Raw genomic sequence first — 25,182 nt, 5'->3', positions numbered from 1 at the left:
GCCACCAAGGGGTACAACCCATGGTTATCCATATATGCCTACCACCTGTTGTGCTTTTAAGGACATTTTCCCGCACAATATTTACTAAGTAATTTTTAACGAAGATATTTTTAAGATACAGAATCAGTCTATATGACACAGTCTATATATGTGAAACGTATTCACGGAGACGAGTGATCATACAAAATAGTTACATTTATTGGTTGACAGAAAACAAATATTTACATGAAATATTAAAATACAGATTACATTACTTGATCATTTTGACAATTACTGGGAACACCCTCAAACTGGGCGTAGTAGTACCTTGGACACAATTATCACCATTATCACTTCTCGGTAGAATCAATAACCTTTTAATATTTGACAATTAAACAGAATGTCTATATTTCACACGTCCAACCGTTACTATACTGCAGGTAAGTAAGTGGTTAACAATGTGAAATAAATTAGACATTTGTTTGTCAATAAAATTGGCATCTATGCAAAAAGAAATTTATAATGAAAAATAAATTTAGAGAAAAATCTAAAAGGCGGTTATTGATTCGGGAGAAATATTTTCAATAATAGAACATTCAAAAAATCAATATTTAAGAGAACATAGAATAGATGATAAACATATATTTACCCATTTCCAATATGGCTATTAGTGTGGATTGTTGGTTACCAGGAATTTTAAGATGGCTGCTGTGGCTTCAACATGGATTCTCTTACAGAGGAATTACTTGATGTGACCTCCGAGTTCCAAGGAGCAGGGATCTTCATGAATGTAAAAATGTGTATTCATGCATGTCTTCCAGTGTCCCTTCTCAGGGGGGGGGGGGGGTCCCTAAGCTTCCCCCTGACTCTCACCCCCAGCTCTCCTACGAGCTTTCTTTTCTTTTCTTTCCCATCTTTCTAGTTTCTTAAATATCCTCTTCAACAAAAGGATCATACAGTTATACTAAGTTCTGCCCAGAGGGTATGTGTTCCCCCCTCATTGGCCGGCAGACTTAATGGTTAGCTTTCCCGGGAGTCTCGTGATTTTAAGGTAATAGCACCTTCCACCACCAGGTGTCTCACCTATGTTTGGTGTTTTATTTCTTTAAGTGAATATTTTTCTAATTCTGTAATATGTGTTCGTTATTTATATGTTCTAACGAATATATTCGAGTGTTCAAGAATTATGGCATAATGTAGAATACGCTTTAACATAAATTTCCAATAATCACTTGCATAAATTGGTGATATATATGCATATCACTGTATATCTGTTAATCTTTAGTCCGTTTAGAAAGGACACAGGTTAGATATATATCAAACAAATCACATACAATTATTACCTATATGGATACATGTATAATTTGGGTATCCAATCAATATTTGTTTATCTAAACATAGGTTAAATTCTTATACAATTCTAATCATGATTTATGTTTTTTATAATACTAATTTGTTGCTAAAACACTTCTACTTATAATCATACTTTCATATATAATTTCTTTGTGACCAAGTTCTTTAGATCATTAGATACTAAAATTATAATCTCAGTTGTGACCTATATATATAATTTGAATGGCTTAGAAAAATATTGATGATACTGGTATATGAATCTTACAGCAGGTTTTGAGATGAACTCTATAATAAGATATCATATCCCGGCTTCTAATATACGTATATTATGATGTAAAAAAAAAATACACAATTTTCAATGTTTCCTCGTCGTGTCTTCAATTGAACAGTGAACATTCATGCATACAGTCCCATTGTTTACTTTTCTAATAGAGGTGTCTTATTGCCCTGTGGGGGAGATCTCCATTTCATATCTTAGCCATTGTCTCATGAGAAGCTAGGACAACCCTGACTACTTGGCTTATTGATCTCTCACTTTCTGAGACAATGGGATATTTGTTCTGGTCATTCAGGTTTAATGGCTGTTGGTCACAGGTACTCCTGAGTATAGCCCAAACCTTGCCATATATATTTGCATGGCCTTCCTTGGCCATTAAATGAGGTAGATAAGATTTCCTCTGGTGTTTGTGACCAAACATCCCTTTTGTTCAGGCCACACATTTCTCAGCACAGACTTGTAAAATTGTAAAAGATAGCTAATCCCTTTAACATTTAGAAAACCTGTGAGATCTTGTACTTTGCATGTTAAAGTTCTCCAAGAGGTCATAGTCCAATAATATCAACATTGTAGTTCATCTGTTCCTAAAGCCTAAACAATCTCACCTCTTTGACAGTAAATATGAATGTATTATTATTATTTTTTTTTTAATGAATTCACAACAAAGCCCCCCTTGTGAAGTGTTCAAATGCCGGAAGTCGTTTGAAAGACTTCACCAATGCAACAGTTTGAAGAAATATGGCTTCGCTCGGGCCTTGTAAGTTGAGTTGTGACGATGGATCCGGATTATGGATATATATAATTAAGAGGTATAGACACTTGCAGATGAGTGTAACTCTTTGAAAAACAAAATGGGTTTGTGATCGATGTGTGCATCTCAGGACCGTCATCCGTTGATTGGCAGGAAATGGACCATTCCGGGCACCTTTAGTCCTGGCCGTCCTGGTGGGTTCCGTCCATGTAGACTGGCCATCAGTGGTGTCCCTGGATCCCCCAAACGGTTCCTTCTCTGGATATTCACACATGTTGGACTCTCGGTTCTGTTGACCGGCTCATGGACATCTTAGTCCTGTAAATGAAAATGGATTCCATGAGAAAAGATATACAAGTTTTTTTTTTTTTTAACATGATCTGTGTTTGAGATCTCAGTGTCAAGCTGGTATCCTGGGCTTTCTCAGAGCCCTCCTCTTTCCCATTATGTTATCAGTCCTTTAACTAAACACTCTGGAATTCAAGACAATGTATGACACATTGGCTATGGGAGACCAAGCTCCAGGGCTCATTATCATGAGGCCATTTATTAATATCTGTGGATACCAGACAATTCTGACTGACTTATGTTCTTCAGAACCATTTTTTTTTTTAGCTTAATTGTAGCGGTTTTGGAATAATAACAATTAACAACATTTCAGTTTGACATGTGACACTTACTGTCAGTAACAACATATTTGACATCATAGTCAACCTTCTACTTGGGAGGAATAAAACAGATAAAATCTTCCCCCTTTGGGGTGTCAATACAACTCATTTGAGGCAATCAAACTACCTTATACGGGTGACTCCTCATCTTTTACCAAAATATCAAACCATTTAGGCCTCCTGATATTTATGTCTTTAGGATTCGGTCTTCCTCTGGAATTACCGTCTTCGGGACTTCTTGAAATTGGGCTGTTTGGAGCGACCTGTTTATGTCAGAGGAATGAAGTGACCACTGAAAAATAGGAGAATAGTTAATATCTAACAACCACAATCCCTCGGTAGGGATTTCAGGATCCTCATTACTGTAACCTGGGGAAAAACATGGTGTTAGAACCTCTGCTTCCTATATCTTTATTCAGTGCATTCCTCTGATTTATTTTAACATAGGCGCTTAAAAGGCTCTGTGGCCCTTGGGCTGGCCACAGGATTTGCCCCTTGAAGAAGTGTTCTTCACGTTCCGTATAGCAATGAAATCATGTAACATATCCATAATTTTGTCTATTTTGGTTTCCGTATTGCTTACAGGCTGATCAGAATTGGGTCGTGGGACCCAATTTCTGTGCTTTCTGGGGACTACTGGCTCAGTTTTATCAGACATATCCACATCAGAAACATTGTCTTGATTCTGGGATAGTTGTCTGGGCCTTAGTTGTTCCCTATTGTTCTGGGGATTTTGGGGTGTCTTACCCTGTAATTTCTCCCTATTTACCCGTGTAGGCCCCCGAAGTCCATTACACCGGTAAAGGTGAGGGTGTCTACCCTTAGTTTTAAATCTGACCCGTTGGAGATATACCCTATAGTTTCTCCTAAACCTTGGGTCTGGATCCTTTGGATGAGACTCCTGAGGTGGTCTTTTAACTCCCCCTCTAAAGGGTGGTCTCTGCTCCCCCCTTCTGATGGGTGGGGACATTGGTTTCCCGCTGGGGAGACTCGGTAGCATCTCTCTGACTATATCAGCGTATCTCTTTCTCTTGGTTTTGGGCTGTAATGATTGAGGAGATACATAAAATTCATCCACAAGTTTCATTATAGGGCTTTCAGGCCTTCCATTGTTTTCACCAGTTTGTTGGATAGAGTACAAATTGTTACTCTCCTTTACCAAAGACTCCAGTGAACACCCCCCTTTGTAGTCTCTCGCCAAATTCACTTTTATGTGGGTAGGCGGGGCCTCGAAGAACATGGGTTCAAACTCAAGTTCATTATAACTTGGCTCCTTTTCTGCTAAGTGGACAGCACCCTTGAGCACAGCCATAACTTCGGTGGGGCTTTGATCACTGGTGCGTGTGATATTGTGTATATCCACTCTAGCTGCGTTAACATTTTTATGTGGGACAAATCCTAGATGACAGATGTTTTTAATTGTTTGCCAGGCAGTACCCCACAGACTTATTACAGCTTCGCAGAATGGACGTAGTTTGGGTTCAAATACCCACAGTAAGAAATTAATCCTAGATTGGTCATCATTTAGGCCTAAAACTGATAAAGCATTTTCATATTTTTCAATGTGGTCAATAATGTGCATGGATCCCTCTTCCTTAAACACCGGGACAGCATCTTTTAAAAATTTTATTATTTCTGAGGCGTCCTGTTTAGGGGTGCCTGTATTTTTCTCTGATCCCAAAGAAAACTGGTTAGGCATAACTTCATGTGGTGGTTCAATTTTTACCCCCCTTTGCTCTACAGATGGCTTGGGGTAGAATATAGTTTCTTTTTCTAATTCTTTTTCATTATGTAACTCCCAAATTTTAGGTTGAGAGTCAGATTTTGGAGTATTGTCAGACTCTATACTTCCAGGGTTAAGCATCTGAGCGTTATCCTGGGGCATACACTTCCCTTGTTCTTTTAATCCTTCTGGTTGCTTAATTAGGGATTCCTGTCCTGACCTAAGTTGATTTGTTTCTTCTTTTAAATTTCCACTGCATATTACTCTGCAACTTTTAAAATTTCCACAGCCTATTACTCTGCAACTTTCGTCAGGAGACTCGTTTTCCTGCAGAAAAATCTCCTTCTCTCTTATTTGTTTACACTCTTTATTTGATTGGTGACACTCGTCCATCATTATCATTACATTATTTTGCATCTGTTCTGTTTTAATTAGGATTTCCTGTAAAAACCCCTCCTTCTCTCTTAATTGTTTATACTCTTTATTTAATTGGTGATATTCGTCCAGCATTATTACATCATTTTGTAACTGTTCTGTTTCATATTTCACCATCTTCACTATAGACTCATCAAAATAATCTGCCTTGTCTTTAATCTCCTTTAGCTTTTTGTGAGCTCACATTCCCCTTCTATTAAATGGGACTGGGATTCTAAGATATCACTCTCTAGTTGGGTATATTGACGTTTAAACTCACTATAAAGATACACCAGGTTAGTGCTTAATTCAAAATGCATGTGATCAGGCCTTTCTATTTCCTTTGTCTCAGATGAGCTGTCTGTGAGTTCACTGCTTTGACCTTCCACGTTCCACACGTCTTTTATTACTTGACGGGCGTGGTTTATAAGGCCTTCAATGCGTGCTTCTAGACCAGTCTCGTTAGACAAACTTTTTTCGGCATGATTTATCATGTTACTTTTTGACATTATATCCAACATTTCCTGTACTTGTATCCATTTTGTCTGAGTACTCATATTACCACTAAGGGCTGATTCTTGATAATCCCCATCAACATAAAATTCACTTTGACCAGACATTTTCTTTGGCAAAAATATATATTTTTTAAAAAAACGAATAATTAATAATTTAATGTAAAATATTATTTCTGTCACCACCGTAACTATGACTGATCCTGTACAAAATATCGACGTTATCTCACGCAGTGCCTCCATTTATATATGTTGTGCTTTTTAAGGAAATTTTCCCGCACAATATTTATTAAGTAATTTTTAACGAAGATATTTTTAAGATACAGAATCAGTCTATATGACACAGTCTATATATGTGAAACGTATTCACGGAGACGAGTGATCGTACAAAATAGCTACATTTATTGGTTGACAGAAAACAAATATTTACATGAAATATTAAAATACAGATTACATTACTTGATCATTTTGACAATTACTGGGAACACCCTCAAACTGGGCGTAGTAGTACCTTGGACACAAATTATCACCATTATCACTTCTCAGTAGAATCAATAACCTTTTGATACTTGACAATTAAACAGAATGTCTGTATTTCACACGTCCAACCGTTACTATACTGCAGGTAAGTAAGTGGTTAACAATGTGAAATAAATTAGACATTTGTTTGTCAATAAAATTGGCATCTATGCAAAAAGAAATTTATAATGAAAAATACATTTAGAGAAAATCTAAAAGGCGGTTATTGATTCGGGAGAAATATTTTCAATAATAGAACATTCAAAAATCAATATTTAAGAGAACATAGAATAAATGATAAACATATATTTACCCATTTCCAATATGGCTATTAGTGTGGAGTGTTGGTTACCAGGAATTTTAAGATGGCTGCCGTGGCTTTCAACATGGATTCTCTTACAGAGGAATTACTTTGTGTAACCTCCGAGTTCCAAGGAGCAGGGATCTTCATGAATGTAAAAATATGTATTCATGCATGTCTTCCAGTGTCCCTTCTCAGGGGGGGTCCCTAAGCTTCCCCCTGACTCTCACCCCCAGCTCTCCTCCGAGCTTTCTTTTCTTTTCTTTCCCATCTTTCTAGTTTCTTAAATATCCTCTTCAACAAAAGGATCATAAAATTATACTAAGTTCTGCCCAGAGGGTATGTGTTCCCCCCTCATTGGCCGGCAGACTTAATGGTTAGCTTTCCCGGGAGTCTCGTGATTTTAAGGTAATAGCACCTTCCACCACCAGGTGTCTCACCTATGTTTGGTGTTTTATTTCTTTAAGTGAATATTTTTCTAATTCTGTAATATGTGTTCGTTATTTATATGTTCTAACGAATATATTCGAGTGTTCAAGAATTATGGCATAATGTAGAATACGCTTTAACATAAATTTCCAATAATCACTTGCATAAATTGGTGATATATATGCATATCACTGTATATCTGTTAATCTTTAGTCCGTTTAGAAAGGACACAGGTTAGATATATATCAAACAAATCACATACAATTATTACCTATATGGATACATGTATAATTTGGGTATCCAATCAATATTTGTTTATCTAAACATAGGTTAAATTCTTATACAATTCTAATCATGATTTATGTTTTTTATAATACTAATTTGTTGCTAAAACACTTCTACTTATAATCATACTTTCATATATAATTTCTTTGTGACCAAGTTCTTTAGATCATTAGATACTAAAATTATAATCTCAGTTGTGACCTATATATATAATTTGAATGGCTTAGAAAAATATTGATGATACTGGTATATGAATCTTACAGCAGGTTTTGAGATGAACTCTATAATAAGATATCATATCCCGGCTTCTAATATATGTATATTATGATGTAAAAAAAAATACACAATTTTCAATGTTTCCTCGTCGTGTCTTCAATTGAACAGTGAACATTCATGCATACAGTCCCATTGTTTACTTTTCTAATAGAGGTGTCTTATTGCCCTGTGGGGGAGATCTCCATTTCATATCTTAGCCATTGTCTCATGAGAAGCTAGGACAACCCTGACTACTTGGCTTATTGATCTCTCACTTTCTGAGACAATGGGATATTTGTTCTGGTCATTCAGGTTTAATGGCTGTTGGTCACAGGTACTCCTGAGTATAGCCCAAACCTTGCCATATATATTTGCATGGCCTTCCTTGGCCATTAAATGAGGTAGATAAGATTTCCTCTGGTGTTTGTGACCAAACATCCCTTTTGTTCAGGCCACACATTTCTCAGCACAGACTTGTAAAATTGTAAAAGATAGCTAATCCCTTTAACATTTAGAAAACCTGTGAGATCTTGTACTTTGCATTTTAAAGTTCTCCAAGAGGTCATAGTCCAATAATATCAACATTGTAGTTCATCTGTTCCTAAAGCCTAAACAATCTCACCTCTTTGACAGTAAATATGAATGTATTATTATTATTTTTTTTTTAATGAATTCACAACACACCCCTGCAGGGGTATCAGGAGCTGGTGAGTGGGGACCCACATGAAGGGAGCACATGAGTCACCTGATCTGTTGAGCACAAGAGCCACATGATCGTTTGAACACTTGGCCATTTTGGAGCTTCACCAACTTCACACTGTTTTGGACATTTTATTATTTGGACTGTTTGGTGATACACATATGATTTTTTTTTTAATAATAGATTTTATAACATATAGTACAGGAAAACGATTTCAATGCACTGGTAATAGTATAAAACACTGGTAGTAGCATAGAACAACAATTATATATTCTGATGCGGTAAAACAATGCTATGCATAAATTGATGGAGGTGACTGTCTGTAGCATACTTGTGCAGACCTCTCTAGGCAGTAGTAAGCCGCGTACACACGGGCGGATTGTATGGCCTACTTATTCCGTCAAAACACATTTCAGCGGACAGTCCGCTCGTGTGTGGGCTTCAGCGGACTTTTTCAGCGTGCAGTCTGGCGTACTAAGTATTTCGGAATTTCCGTAATACTGTCCGTCATACTTTGGTTTCAGCGGACAATCCGCTCGTCAGTAGGCTAGTCGGACGGACTAAGAATGACGCATTCCCAGAAAGGATTTACAGGGCGGAAGCGCTCAGTCTTGTAAAACTAGTGTTCGTATTGAAGCTAGCATATTCGTCATGCTGCTAATTTTGTGTTTTTTTTAGTATAGCCCATTCTTTTCTTCTTCATAATGCAAGAAAAGTGAAGTAGCTTTGCTGCTTATATTCACACAGAGTTATCACAAATGTTTTTATTCATCCTCATCCTATGATTAATATTCAAATTTGAGAAAAAAAAAAAAAATATATATATATATATATATATATATATATACATACACATACACACAAAGGGTGTATACAAAGAGTATACAAAGGGTGGGGGGCAGTAAAACAGTACAATGGAGCTGACAATATGAATTAGAGAAAAACAGTCTCGGCTGTGGGTGTATAGGGGCCCAGGATTGCATGCTGGGGACGTTAGTGAAAGCAAATATGCACGTGAGACACAAAAAGGTAAGCTATAAAAAAAAATGACACAAAAAAAAAAAAATACATTCACAGCATATTCCTGTCATGGATATTAAAAGTCATGATGAAATTAATACAAACATACAATGCATATAATGCAATATTAAAAGAACAAACTTACCTTCATATATTCCTTCTGCAGGACCCGAATAATGGCAGAACAGGTCTCTGGAATAATGATCCCCAGAGCCTGGGGGGAGATGCCTGTAGAGAACTTGAGGTCCTGAAGGTTTCTCCCTGTCGCCAAGTAGCGCAACGTGGCAATGAGCCTCTGCTCCGGAGTGATGGCTTGCCGCATGCAGGTATCCTGCCTGCTGATATAAGGGGTCAGCAAAGCCAGCAGACGGTGACGGTCCGTCATCCTGAGATAATTCCTGAAATCATCAGGATTATTCTCACGGATCTCACGGAGTAAAGGCATATGCGAGAATTGGTCACGCTAGCGCAACCAATTCTTTGTCCATGAACTCCTCCTCACCCTGTTCACAGACTGGGCTCGGGTCAAAGTATTAACCCCAACACCAAGCCCCAATATAGCACGAACTCGTTCCCGAGTACGTCCACTCTCCATGGCTTTGAAACGGTCGGCTGGACAAACAAGCTTAACTGAACGCACTGAAGAACAGCCAGACCTATGAAGAACGACCTGAAACCCAGAAACGAGCGGACCAGAAGCGCCTAACAACAGGTACCAACTGATCCACGCGTACCGAAAGACAGATACAAACCTCACAGGTAGACTGCGCCGCAGAAAACGGACAAATTAAGCTGAAGTCTGAAAAGCGCGAATCGTCTCTAACCAAACTTCTACTAACGCAAAGTCAGCAGAAGGAGCCCAAAGGGTGCTTTGCTGTGTCCTGGACTTCCTATTTCTAGTCCCGTCGTACAAGCTGTACGTCATCGCGCAAGCTTTCGTCGGACTGTTTGGCTATCCGTGTGTGGTCAAGTCCGTTCAGTGGAAAGTATGACGGACTGTCCGTCGGATTGTATGACGGACTAAGTAGGCCATACAATCCGCCCATGTGTACGCGGCTGTACATGAATTATCTGCTGAAGTGAGAGGAGGAACTGACTCCCAACCCAGACACCCCTTACGGGATCAACACCGTGTCTGGGAGGTGAGTCTGCCTCCCAGTAGTTAACATGTGTGCGTTCTATTAAACTCAGATAATCAACTAATAAACCATTTACGAAAGTAACGACAATACAGCATATTCACATATAAGTATTGGAGAGGGTGACTCTTTATCTTGACAGCCAGGTTTAGAGTTGTGTGGGACCTACTCACTTAGTGGTAGTAGGTTGTTATTCTCGATCCATGCTGACCATGGGAGCCACATTTGGAAAACGTGGGTCCTTTTACTGTTTTTGAGTGCAATTGTTTGTTCATACATGTAGTGTAAATGAGTTGTTCTCACTACTTCTCCCAGGGTGGGTGGGGTGGGGTTTTTCCATCATCTAGTTATGCACAGTCTGGCTGATAGTAAAATGTGAGATATGATATGCCTCAATTGTTTTGGATATTGGTCTAATTACAGGGATAGTAGTGCCAGGCTGGGTTGTGGAGTTATTTTAGTTTGGGATATTTCAGATATTAGTTGGAACGTTGATACCCAGAGTGTCAAGTTAGGGTAGCTCCAGAAAGTGTGGAGCATGTCTCCTTTTTTACCACATTGTCTCCAGCAATGAGCGTCTAGCTTTTTAGAGAATTTTGATACTCTTGCTGGGGTCAAGTACCAACGTTGAAATATTTTGATGGCCAGTTCCCATAGATTGGAGCAGTTATTGGCTTTGTAGGTGGCATTAATTGCTTTGGCCCATTGTTCAGTTGTGTATACGTGTCCTAGTTCTGATTCCAATTTAAACATAGAAGTGGTTTTGGTGAATACGTTTTTCTGTTGAAGAAAGTTATAGAAAAGGGATATGCCCTTGTGTTTGCATAATGGGGTTGTAAGGAACAACCAAGCGGGTTGGGGGATTTTACATGTCCAGGAAGGGGAGGTGTGTAGGTAATGTTTGGTTCTAAGATATAGATAGAGGTCTGGATCAGGTAGATGAAATTCCTTTTGTAAATCAGGGAATGGTTTGAGTTGGTTAATGGTGAAGAGGTCATTGATATGTAAGATGCCGCTTTCCTGCCACTTTTTGAAGGATACTAGATCCATTTTACTCTGTAGTACAGCGGGATTTTCACTATGGCTCTGTTGGGGTAATTTCGACTGAGGCGTATAAATCTATTCCAGACCTGGGTTGTGGCAGTCATTGTAGGGGGGAGATGTGAAGATGTAGTGCAAGGGCCTGATTTAGAAAGGAGCCATACGGATAAGTTCTTCCCTGTAGTGAGTGAAGCTTCTTATTATCCCTGTATAGTGTGCTGGGAGGGAGAAATCCATTCCCTCACCTGTGTGAACACTGAGGCCATGTAATAGTCCTGGAATTCAACATGGCCTGATCCTCCAGCTGAGTGGAGTTTGATTAGGTTTTTATGTGCGCATCTGCTTTTTTGCCTTGCCATGTGAAGGATGAGAGGATAGTTTGTAAAGATCTGAAATAGTTGTTAGGTATGGTGATTGGTAAAGTCCTAAAAAGGTATAGTATTTGGGGGAGGTGAAACATTTTAAAGGCTGCTAAGTGGCCCATCCATGACAGCTCAAAAGACGCCAGCCTGTGGAGATCTTCTTGGAGCTTATTGTGGAAGGGGATATAGTTATGATAGAATAGTTCTGTGGTCGTTTTAGTTAATTGAACTCCAAGGTATGTAATGCTTTTATCTGCCCATGCAAATGGGAGTTGTTGTTGCAGGAGTAGGTTGGTAGTGGAGTCAAGTCTCAGGTTCAAAATATAAGATTTTGAGTCATTGACTTTGTAGTATGATAATTTGCTAAACCAGGCTAGCGTCTTCTGAACTGCCGGGAGGGAGGTGGTGGTGGGATTGGAGAGCATGAGTATCACGTCATCCGCAAATAGACAAATTTTATGTTCTTGTTCGGATGGTCTGTGTTAGGGGTTCCATTATTAGGTTGAATATTAGGGGCATCCCTGTCTGGTGCCATTTGAGATACCAAACAGAGATGAGCGTGATTCTGCCAAATACACCCGGGCGGAGGGAGAAGAGTATAAAGCCATGATGGCATTATATATTTGTCCTGTGAATCCAATTTTTTTCAAAACTGATAAGAGGTACCCCCAATGTACCCTATCAAATGCTTTTTCAGCATCCAGGGACAGGAGTACAGAGGAGGTACCTGAGTTTCCTGCTTGATGGATGATATCTATCATCCATCTGGTGGCATCTGAGGATTGGCGGCCTTTTGTGAAACCTGATTGATCCTTATGAATGAGGTTTGGAAGAATGTTGATTAGTCTGTTGGCGATCAGTTTTGCATAGATTTTAACATCTACATTAAGTAGGAATATGGGGCGGAAGTTTTGGGGGGAGGTTGGTTGTTTTCTGGGTTTTGGGAGTGTTACTACTATTGCACTTAGCATTTCTGAGGAGAAGGAGGAGGAGGTTGCGGCAGAATTGTATACTTTGCAAAGTCTGGGAGTCAGGAGTTGTTGGAATTTTTTATAGTATTCCCCGTTGAATCCGTCTAGACCAGGAGATTTGGCGTTCGGGAGTTTGTTGATTATGTGTGCTATTTCAGGGACTGTAAAAGGGTCGTTGAGGCTAGCTAGTTGTGTTGGCAAGATGGAAGGGAGATCAATTTGTGCTAAGAATTTAGTTATTTCTTCTTGGGAGGGTTGGATGGTGCGTTTATCTTCCTTTATGTTATAAAGGTCATTGTAGTATGCGCTGAATGCATTTGCTATCTTGTGGGGCTTTAGAAATTTTTCTTTAGTGTGAGGGTGATACAGTTAAGAGATTTTGGATTTGGTTTTGTGACCTTTTAATCTCAATGCCATCAGTTTACCCGCTTTATTACCTGTGGAGTATGTATTTGCTCTGAGTCTGGTGTACGTTTTTTCAAATGATTCCAGCAGTAGGGACCGCAACTCGTGTCGTAGTTTAAAAATGTTTGTTTGGAGGATAGGGGAAGAGTTGGTTTTGTTGTGGAAATCAGCGATTTCTAATTCGGCCGTAAGTTGGTCTAGTTTTTGTGATCTCTTTTTCTTTTCTCTGGACCCCATTTGAATAAAGACACCCCTGATAACAGCCTTGTGAGCGTTCCACACAACCTCCGGGTCAGACACTGTTGGGAATTGATGGAGAAGAATTCTTCTAGGTGTTTTTGAATATTTTTGGCAGTAGATGGGTTATGAAGAAGGTAGTTGTTGATTCTCCATAAGTATAAGTTGGGTTGGTGTATTTTGACGTTAATAGTGACATTGATAGGGGCGTGGTCTGACCAGGTGGTAGTATGGATCTCCGAAGCTGAAACTTTTTGAAGCAAACATTTGTCAGATAAAAATAAACCAATACGTAAAATTATTTATACGTGTAAAATGGATTGCGCTAACTACCACCACAACTCATTAAATGTCAAATATCACTTTCACGGTGCCTTATAAAAACCAAAAGTGCCGTGCATAAATTAATACTCCTATAAGCTCCTCGCTCCATCCTTAATGAAGACATATATATTCTTTATTGCTATTTAACCGGTTCCCGACCAGGCCGATGTACGTCGGCAGAATGGCACGGGCAGGCATATTGGCGTACAGGTACGTCCAATCTTCAATGCCGCCCTGCCATCGTGAGCGCGCCGCCGGCGGCGCGCTCACGTGCCGGTCGGGACCCCCGTGAGTCCGGTCGCGGGTCCCGCGGACTTGATCGCCGTGGGCATACCCGCGATCGCCTCACGGGATGGCTGAATGGAGGAAATGCAGTGTAAACAGCATTTCTTCATTCTGCCTAGCAACTGGTGACGCTGATCTCTGCTCCATGTGATTGGAGCAGAGATCAGTGTTCACTAAATGAAAGCCCAACCCCCCCACAGTTAGTAACACACCCCTAGGAACACTTAACCCCTACACTGCCACCCACTGGTTAAACCCTTTACTGCCAGTGTAATTTACACAGGAATCACTGCATTTATATAGCAGTGATTACTGTATAAATGACAATGGTCCCAAAAATGTGTCAAAAATGTCCGATGTGTCTGCCATAATGTCGCAGTCACAATAAAAATCGCTGATCGCCGCCATTACTAGTAAAAAAATAAATAATAAAAAATTATTAATAAAAATGCCATAAAACTATCCCTATTTTGTAAACGCTATAACTTTTGCGCAAACCAATCAATAATCGCTTATTGCAATTTTTTTTACCAAAAATATGTAGAAGAATACGTATCGGCCTAAACTCAGGGAAAAAAACGTTTTTTTATATATTTTTGGGGGATATTTATTATAACAAAAAGTAAAAAAAAATTCGTTTTTTTCAAAATTGTCGCTCTATTTTTGTTTATAGCGCAAAAAATAAAAACCGCAGGGGTGATCAAATACCACCAAAAGAAAGCTCTATTTGTGGGAAAAAAAGGACGTCAATTTTGTTTGGGAGCCATGTCGCACGACCGCACAATTGTCAGTTAAAACGACGCAGTGCAGAATCACAAAAAGTGGTCTGGTCTTTGACCAGCAAAATGGTCCGGTCTGTAAGTGGATAAAGTGCAATTCCTTATTGTAAACAATACCAAAAAAATATAGAAGGAAAAAGAGAACAGAAAAAAATGTATATAGACAGAAAAAGTAATTAATTCCAGTGTAAAATGAATGTCCTCCTATATAAAGTGCTTCTTTTATCCACCAAACGAGTGACTTCACCACCACCTGCTGCAATGGCCACTCACCAGATAAATCTGTATATGTGCCTTTAGTTCATTTAGGATAACCACTTCGTTAAGGGTTTCACCAACAGCCTTTCCAAGCAGTATGTAAGAGCCTCTTACTCTAATTGTTTCTCATAAAGATATATAAATAGCCATCATAGTGTAGTATGTAATCAAAAATGTATTTAAAAAGTAAAAAAACTAAATTTAAACATGTGCCTATGCCTATGCCGTCACCAAACATATCCAGCCATGTACGTGGGGATGGGGTTCAGGTCTATCACCCTATCGCTCCTATCCCCTCCAAATAGCGGTGTGCGTCCCACAACCTCGGACTGCGTTCCAAGCCTCGTTTATCGTTATACTGGAAGTGATGAAACGGAGTTCCCAGCAGCCTACACGTTTCGCAAATTGTCTTGCATCATCAGGAAGCTGCCACATGCCTCCATCCTCCCTGTTATATACTCTACAATCCTTACAATTACCAATTTAGCACCCATCCCAGCAAACCCCGCTATACCGGAAGAAGGGAATTGGAGAAGATCAGAGAGAAAATAGGGCATCTTGATAGGGACAAGCTATTAGAAAGTAAAAATAGACCATCCATGGGGGACAAGGTACCATTTATTACAGGATTCAATGGTCAGTACAAAACATTAGAAGAGATTATAGCAAAGAACTGGCCCATAATTTGCAATGATCAACATCTGAGCAAAATCCTCCCATGAAAGCCAGAATTTATTTATAGGAGAGCAAAAAAGTAAGGGCTGTTGTTGTAAAAAACGTACCAGATCCACCCAAAAAAATTGCGTTTTTCGACCATGAAGTTTCTTATAGGTGCGTAAAATGCAAACCTTGCAGGCTCACTAATGGGAATAAAAAAACTATAAAATTCCAGTCACATGTTACGAAACAGGAGTTCGCAATTGATAAACTTATCACATGTGGCAGCACACATGTTACCTACATGCTGGAGTGCAGCTGTGGGCTCCAGTACATGGGTAGAACTACTAGAACTTTAACAACACACATCGGCGAACATGTGAGGAATATTAAAAAAGGATATAAATATCACAGTGTCTCAAAGCACTTTAGGGACACACACAATAGGGATCCATGCAATTTTACACAATTGATAAAATAGAACAAAATTGGAGGAATTTAAATCTAAGTAGAGAGGTATCACGTAATGAAACATATTGGATATTTAAATTAAGAACAAAAGGGCCTCTGGCAATGAATGAGGAACTTGATATAAATTGTTTCGTAGAAGACTATTGACCTACCCATTAGGGATGAGCCAAACCCCCTCGTACCAGAACTTTCGAACCGACCGCAAATTCATACGAACGTTAGAACCCCATTGAAGTCTATGGGACTCGAACGTTCGAAATAAAAAGTGCTAATTTTAATGGCTAATATGCAAGATACTGTCCTAAAAAGGGTTTGGGGACCTGGCTCCTGCCCCAGGGGACATGGGTCAATGCCTAAAATGTTTTTAAAAATGGCCATTTTGGCGGGAGCACTGATTTTAATGACGATTAAAAGTGAAAAAAATAAGTGAAATATTCCTTTAAATATCGTGCCTGGGGGGGTGTCTATAGTATGCCTGTGAAATGCCATGTGTTTCCCGTGTTTAGAACAGTCCCTGCACAAAATGACATTTAACGGAAAAAAAGTAATTTCAAACTACTTGCGTTATTAATGTAATATCTGGTTCCGGCAATATGGATGAAAATCATTGAGAAAAATGGCATGGGTAGCCCCCCCTGCCCATTACCAGCCCCTTTGGGTCTTGTACGGATATTAAGGGGAACCCCGTACCCATATTAAAAAAAGGAAAGACGTGGGGCCCCCAGGCCCTATATACTCAGAACAGCAGTAGTCAGGCGGTGCAAACAAAACAGGGACTGTGTAGATTTGTTGTGTTAAGTAGAATCTGTGTGTAATTTTGAACTGGTACATTTTTAAAGTGTAGCTGCAGCCAAAAAAATTATTTTTAAGCTTTTTGGAAAACATAGGGAAGGGTTATCACCCCTGTATAATTTGTTTTGCCGTCCGTCTTTTTTCATCTCACTTCCTGTTGTCTCCTTCCGTTTGCAAGTAGGAGACGTTTGTAAGTTGGATGTTTGAAAGTAGGGGCCTGCCCTATATGCTCTGCAGAAATGGCGGAACAAGGTGTTGGTGTTGCCACAACATTGTAAGCCCTCAAAGTAAAACTTGGTGGGCGCTGGAGCGCCTTGCTGTGAACGATTATATCAAGAATTGTAATTACATGCCATTGTTGAACAGTGGTAGAAAAATTGACCTTTGGTGGTTGTGGTGCTGGTGCCACAACACTATAAGTCCTCACAGTTACTCTGGGTGGGCACAGGAACGGGCCCTCCTGTGAAATATATCAAGAATTGTAATTACATACCCCTGTTAAACAGGGGCTGAAAAATTGGGCCTTAGGCACTGGTGCTGGTGCCACCACACTGCAACCTCTTCCATATACTCTAGTTGTGGTGCAGGAATGAGCCCTGCTGCAAAGCATTGCATCAAAAATTTTAATTAAACGCCCCTGTTAAACAGGGGCAGAAAAATTGGGCCTTAGGCACTGGTGCTGGTGCCACGATACTGCAACCTCTTCCATATACTCTAGTTATGGTGCAGGAATGAGCCCTGCTGCAAAGCATTGCATCAAAAATTGTAATTAAACGCCTCTGTTAAACAGGGGCTGAAAAATTGGGCCTTAGGCACTGGTGCTGGTGCCACGACACTGCAACCTCTCCCATATACTCTACTTGTAGTGCAGGAATGAGCCCTGCTGCAAAGCATTGCATCAAAAATTGTAATTAAAGTGGTTGTAAACCCTTACAACACACTTTGACCTACAGGTAAGCCTAGATTAAGGCTTACCTGTAGGTCCAAGAAATATCTCCTAAACCTATACGGTTTAGGAGATATTTGCTCGAAGACAGGCACCGCTGTCTACGGCGCATGCGCCGTAGACAGCGGCGCGCAGGCGCACTGAGCGCGGCATCATCAACGACGAAGATGGCGCGCGTGTCAGCTCCCGTGTGCATGTGTGGGAGTGACATAATCGCGGCTTCGCCGAATGACAGCGGCGGAGCTGCGAGACCCCACCGAGAAGTTGGATGCGCCGGACTACAAGGGACAGCGGTGACTTCGCTGGTGTCATGATTATGCAATAGAGTTCATCTGCTTACCTGTCTCCATGTGTTCATTTCTAGAGACCAGCCGACCCTCACCTGACTGCTTTTATAATCCATCCTCTGGCATGGCTCCACCCTAGTTCCTATCAGAGAGCTCTATATTAACCTGTGCACTGCAGACCAGCCCTGCTGATCAACCTTTGTGTGTTAGCTTCCTGTTACCTGCCGTGTGTTCTGCTGTTATTCCGTTACCGACTTTGGCATGTCCTTGACCATCCCGGTTTGCCTGTGATCCTGACCTTTTGGCGTGTCCCTGACTAATCTTGTCTGCTTGTGGCCCCGACCTTGGCTTTGTCCCTCACCATCCCTATCCTCCTGTTGCCTACTGTGGGTGCGAGCTGGGGAACCCTGGGGGTCGCAACCTGGAGCCAGTTGCAGCCAAGTCAATCCTCACCACTCGAGGCTCTGGTGAACACCTGGCTCTTAGACTCCGCGCCCCAGGGAATCTTACGCTCTATCCCCGGTGGGATCCATCTTGGTGTTCTGGCGGCCCTGCCTTCCTATCACCTTGACCTCTGTCAGCAGCAGTCAGCCGTGGGGTCCACAACCTTGCGGTGCACTCCTAATCCCTACGGTGTGCATCTGTCACCTGGCCTCAAGGTGACCTGACAGCTGGCTCCTGTGTCAGGTAAGTTACACATAATGGACTACTATGCGATGCATAGTAGTCCATTATGCTTTGCCTTTGCAGAGAATGAAAGAGGAAGTAAACCCACCAGGGTTTACTTCCTCTTTAAACGCCCCTGTTAAACAGGGGCAGAAAAATTGGACTGGTGGCATCACCCAGAACCAAAAATGTTCTTCCAACATATCAGCGGAGGAGGAAGAGGATAGACAATCAACATAACAGGACAGTCACTCAGCATCAGCATAGGAAGTCTTGAAGGGATGTGATATTTCAAAAAAGAAATATTCGGTTACATCAGCTTCAGGTGCTTGGTAGCTGTGGGTGATCCAAGACTGATTCATCTTGATGAAGGTCAGTCAATCAACCGAGTCGGTGGACAGGTGCACCCTGTGATCGGTAACAAAGCCACCAGCAGCACTGAAGGTGCATTCCGAAAGAACGCTGGATGCAGGACAGGCCAGTAGCTCAATTGCATACTGTGCAAGCTCTGGCCAGTGATCCATCCTCAAGACCCAGTAAGCCAGAGGATTTTCGGTGGGAAAGGTGTCCAAGTCTGACCTTGCCTCTAGGTATTCGATGGTTGCTGGAACCGATCATACCTTGGGGCTGCGGACTAAAAAATTGTCTAAACGCATCGGTCAGCCGGCCACCTTCTCCACCGCTCCTTCTGACCGATGCCTCAGCAACACGTTGTCCAGGACCAGGAGTTTGTAACCTCCCAGTCGCATTGCACAGACGTGTTGCACAGACTGGGAACGCGTTGCACAGACCTTTCTGCAAGGCCTCCCGGAGATGTCTCATCCTCTGCTCCCTCTGCGACGGCAAGATAAGGTCGGCAACCTTACCCTTGTACCGTGGATCAAGGAGAGTGGCCAGGCAGTAATGGTCCCTCTCCTTGATCCGAAGAATACGAGGATCCTTCCGCAGGCATTGTAGGATCAGGGAGGCCATGCAGCGTAGGTTAGCTGAGGCATTCGGTCCGGAATCCTCTGGGTCACTAAGGACAATATGATTCGCAGCTACCTCCTCCCAGCCACGTACAAGTCCACAGGTTTCTTGGGACTGTAAATCATCCCTACAAGACTGCTGCTGATGCTGAGTGCCAGCCTCCACCTCCATGCTGACACAATCATCCTCCTTCTTCTCCTTCTCCTCATCCTCTTCCTGTGTGATGGGTGGCACAGCAGGAACACTGTCTGGATAAAGGGGGCCTTGAGAGGCAAGGAAGTCCCCCTCTTCCTGCCTCTGTTCTGCCTCAAGTGCCCTGTCCATTATTCCACGCAGCGTATGCTCCAAGAGGTGGACAAGAGGTACAGTGTCACTGATGCATGCACTGTCACTGCTCACCATCCTTGGAGCCTCCTCAAACAGTGACAGGACAGTGCATGCATCCCTGATCATGCCCCACTGGCGTGGTGAGAAAAAACCGAGCTCCCCTGACCCTGTCCTGGTACCATAGTCGCACAGGTACTCATTGATGGCCCTCTGCTGCGTGTGCAGCCGCTGCAGCATGGCCAGCGTTGAGTTCCACCTGGTGGGCATGTCACATATAAGGCGGTTCTTGGGCAGGTTCAACTCCTTTTGGAGCTCAGCCATTAAATGATCGGCGGAAATGCACACATACTTTCCTGGCCTGCCTCAGGACATCCTGTAAGCCCGGGTACCTGCTCAAGAACCGCTGCACCACCAGGTTAAGGACGTGAGCCACACAGGGCACATGGGTCAGTTGTCCCTCTCGGAGGGCGGAGAGGAGCCTGGTGCCATTGTCGCAAACCACCATTCCTGGCTTAAGCTGGCATGGCGTCAACCACCTCTCGGCCTGCCCCTGCAGAGCTGACAAAATATCTGCCCCAGTGTGGCTCCTGTCCCCCAAACAAACCAGCGCAAGCACGGCATGGTATTGTTTTGCCTGCGTACTTGCGTAGCCCCTGGAACGCCTACGGAGCACCGCTGGTTCTGAGGACAGAGCACTGGAAGAGGCCATGGAGGAAGAAGAAGAGGAGGGGGTGGAGGAGAGAGGTGTGTCACAACCAATAGTAACATTTTGGAGGCGTGGTGGCCGAACAACCTCCAACACTACTGCACCTTGTCCTGCATCCTTCCCAGCTGCCAGAAGAGTGACCCAATAGGCCGTGAAAGACAGGTAACGTCCCTGTCCATGCCTGCTGGACCATGAGTCAGGGGTAATATGCACCTTACCGCTGACCGCCCTGTCCAGCAAGGCAAGGACATTGCCTTCCACATGCCGGTAGAGAGCTGGAATCGCCTTCCGTGAGAAAAAGTGGCGTTTGGGGACCTGCCAATGAGGAACCGCACATTGTACAAACTCACAGAAGGGGGCAGAGTCTACCAACTGAAAAGGCAGCAGTTGAAGTGCTAGCAATTTAGCCAAGCTAGCATTCAACTGCTGGTCATGTGGATGGCTGGGAGTGAACTTCTTTTGACGGTCCAGCAGCTGGGGCAGGGACATTTGCCTGCTATAATCGGACGTGGGTGTACTGCTAGCAGAGTGCCCGGAAGCACTTGGCTGTGACACACCTAATTCTACACCTTCATTCCTCTCAGAGCAGGTTTCAGAGAGGACTGAAGGTCTAGTGGGGTTGGAGATCCCAGCTGATGAGGAGCAAGGAGAGGTCCGCTTTGTTCTTTGGTGTGGGTCTTTGAGGTATGCTTGCCAACAAGCTGCATGGCAGGTCAACATATGTCTGGTCAAGCATGTGGTGCCCAAGCGGCTGATGTTTTGGCCACACGAGATATACGCTGGAGACATATGTTGCAAATAGCAGCGGTGCGATCTGATGCACTCGTCTCAAAAAAGGCCCACACCAAAGAACTTTTAGAATAACGCACAGAGGCAGCGCCCTGCACAGACGGAGCTCTGCGGTGTGATTCAGTCGGTCTGCTGCCCCTAAGCTGCCTCATTGGACATGTGCCTCCTTCTCCTCCTCTCTCCTACCAGGCACCCACGTGGAGTCAGTGCCCTCATCATCCCCTCACTCTTCATCGCTGGAGCAAACCTGGCAGTATGCTGCAGCTTGTGGAACATGACTGCCAGATTGCTGTCCTTCTTGAGCATTCCCTCTCTCTGCGCTCACGCTACTGCCTTCCTCTAGCTGAGTATCATCATCAGAGCCTACAAAACACTGGGCATCCTCCTGGAGCATGTACCCAACACTGTTCTCAAAGAGTTCAGGGGACTCCTCAGGAGGACGTGGTGGGTCTAGGGAAGGAGTCACTGATGATGACATTGAGACGAGGGAAGACGATGCATTGGCAGCTGCTTTGCTAGTACCCTGAGCCTAGGTGAGAGAGGATGAGGAGGATGAAGAGGGCTTGGTCATCCACTCTACCAAGTCTTCGGCATGATGCGGCTCAACGCGTCCAGCTGCCGAAAATAAGGACAAGCATGTCCCATGGCCATGTGCTGATGATGACGATGCACCGCGTCCATGACCAGCACTGTTGTCTCTAGACACAGAGCCTGCTTGCCCTCTTTTATCGACTCGTGCCTGTCTGCCTCTCCTTGTTGGCCTTCCAGACATGGTAATGGCCTGAAGGGAGATGGGAAAACCAGCAATTGGGTAGTGTATATTGTGCTGGAGGCACACAACACCCACTAACTCCTGCATATGCCTTTATTATAGAACAGGAATTAAAGAGTAGATACTGGTGTATACTGTGCTGTGCTAGAGGCACACAACACTAACTAACTCCTGCAGAAGAGCAATATAGCTAGCTATATACGTGGATATAATGGTGTATAGTGCAGTCAGGGCATGCAGACAACACGCACAATCTCCCACAACTGACTGAAAGCTCTATTACAGAAGAGCAATATAGCTAGCTATATAGGTGGATATAATGGTGTATACTGCGGTCGGGGCATGCAGACAACACCCAAAAAGTCCTGCAGATTGCTAAAAGCTCAATTACAGAAGAGCAAGAACGCAAAATCGGCCAATAACAAACGGTGTATACTGTGTTGAAGGTACACAGAGAGCACCCACTAACTCCTACTGACGCCAACACACTACACAAGGCTGCCGCGCTGGGGGCCTTATATAGTGTGGGGCATGTACTACACAGCCTGAGCTATGATTGGCCACAGGCATCCTGTGCGGAATCTGGACGCACCCTTTAACAAGGGGACCCCCAGATCCCAGCCTCCCCCCTGTTTGAATGGGTATTGGGTACATTGTATTAGATATAACTATGGGGTGTGCCTGCCGGATGACATCATCAGTAGACCCCTCTGCCTTGATCATGTCATTCGCCCCCATCGCAGCATTGAGGGAGGTTCATTTTTTGAATGTTCAGTGGGAGCGGTGGAGAAGAAAGACTGAAAGACGGACCGGGAAATAATAAGCCGAAGGAGGATGGATAAGACCGGAGGAAGAAGCTAGAGGAAGAAGAGGGGAAAGTAGAAGGCATCTTTAATAAAGGAATTGTCAAAAATCGGCTATTGTCTTTTCTCACATTTTACTGCTTTTTTTGGTGAATGGGTAGGTCTACAATGTACTCCATTACCAATTCACATAGGGGGGATCTAGGGGATAAAGGGGGGCTTCCAGTTTCCGATAAGCCCCCCGCCTACATACCCTCACAACCACTGGACAAGGGTTGTGGGGATGAGGGCCTTGTCCCCATCAACATGGGGGGACAAAGTGTTTTCGGGGTGACCCCAAAGCACCCTCCCCATGTTGAGGGCATGCGGCCTGGTATGGTTCAGGATGGTGTGGGCGCTCTCTCATCCGCCCCTCTTTTCCTGCGGCCTGCCAGGTTGGATGCTCGGATAAAGGTCTGGTATGGATTTTGGGGGGGACCCCTATGCCAAATTTTTTTTTTTTTTGGCGTGGAGTTCCCCTTAATATCCATACCAGACTCGAAGGACCGGGTATGGACTGGTGGGGGGAACCTACGCTGTTTTTTTTTCTTTGATTTTAACTCTATATTGCCAGGAACTGGCAATTCATTACAGCCGCAAGCAATTTTGAATGAAATGTTTTTCTTTATTACTGTACTGCAGCAAAATTACATTTCTAAACATGGGAAAGGTGTGCTACTCTACATGCATATAAGCCTTCAGTGAGAACTTTGAATTTTGCAGGTTCGAGCCCTACTGACTTCCAGTATTTCCGCAAATGTGATCTGAGCATTTATGCCCGGAATAGCGCTGCTTACCATTTGCATTAGTGCTCAGTTTCTGAGAGTTAAAGTCTTATTGGCCTTATTTGGGCACTATTTTCTGGGACTGCAGGATAATTTTTCGGCACTATAGTAAATGGCCCTCATAGTGGCACATAAGTGAAATGGAAGGAAAATGATAAATGGTTTTCAATATCTTTTACAAATAAATATGCACAAAGTGTGGGGTGCATTTGTATTCAACAACCCCCCCCCCCCCGAGAGTGAAATTTTTGCCCATTCTTCTTTGCAAAATAACTCAAGCTCTGTCAGGTTGGATGGAGAGCGTCTGTAAACAACAACCATTCCATTGTAGCTCTGGCTGTATGTTTAGGGTCATTGTCCTGCTAAAAAGGTGAACCTTTGCCCCAGTCTCAAATCTTTTAAAGACAGGTTTTCTTCTAAGATTGCCCTGTATTTGGCTCCATCCATCTTCCCATTGATTCTCACCAGCTTCTCTGTCCCTGCTGAATAAAAGCATCCCAACTAGGGATGAGCTTTGTGTTCGAGTCGAACGTACGTTCGACTCGAACATTGGCTGTTCGTCCATTCGGCGAAGTCCGAACATTTTGGTCCGTTCGCGTCAAATTCGTGTGGCGCTCACGGCCCACAATGCACTGCGATGGCGCAGTGCATTGCTGGCTCATGATTGGCCAAGCATGCACTGTGACCCCGCATGCTTGGCCAATCGCAGTGCCAGCAGCGAGGAGAGCCATGATTGGCCACAGGCAGGATGCCTGTGGCCAATCATAGCTCAGGCTGTGTAGTGCACGCCCCACACTATATAAGGCCGCCATCGTGGCGGCCTCGTGTAGTGTGTTGGCGTCTGAAGCAGTGGGTGTTCTGTGTACCTTCAACACAGTACACACCGATAGTTTTCGGCCGATTTTCTATCTTGCTGTTGTGTAGTGGTTATTGTCTGCGTGCCCTGACTGCAGTATACACCGCTATATTCACCTCACCTATATAGCTAGTGATCTATCTTTTATAATAGAGCTTGCAGTCAGTAGTGTTAGGAGATAGTGCGTGCTGTCTGCGTGCTCTGTACCCAGTACATACCGCTATATCCACCTACATAGCTCTTCTCTATTTGAGCCCACTTGCCATCTGCAGGAGTTATTGGAAGTTGCGTGTGCCTCCAGCACAGCACAGTATACATCTGTATATACCA

The sequence above is a fragment of the Lithobates pipiens genome, unplaced genomic scaffold (assembly GCF_037356315.1).
Source record: "Lithobates pipiens isolate NorthernLeopardFrog02 unplaced genomic scaffold, aLitPip1_a1.2 Scaffold_25, whole genome shotgun sequence".
Classification (NCBI taxonomy): Eukaryota; Metazoa; Chordata; class Amphibia; order Anura; family Ranidae; genus Lithobates; species Lithobates pipiens.
The sequence above is the reverse complement of the archived record's forward strand: the minus strand, read 5'-3'. Positions refer to the sequence as shown.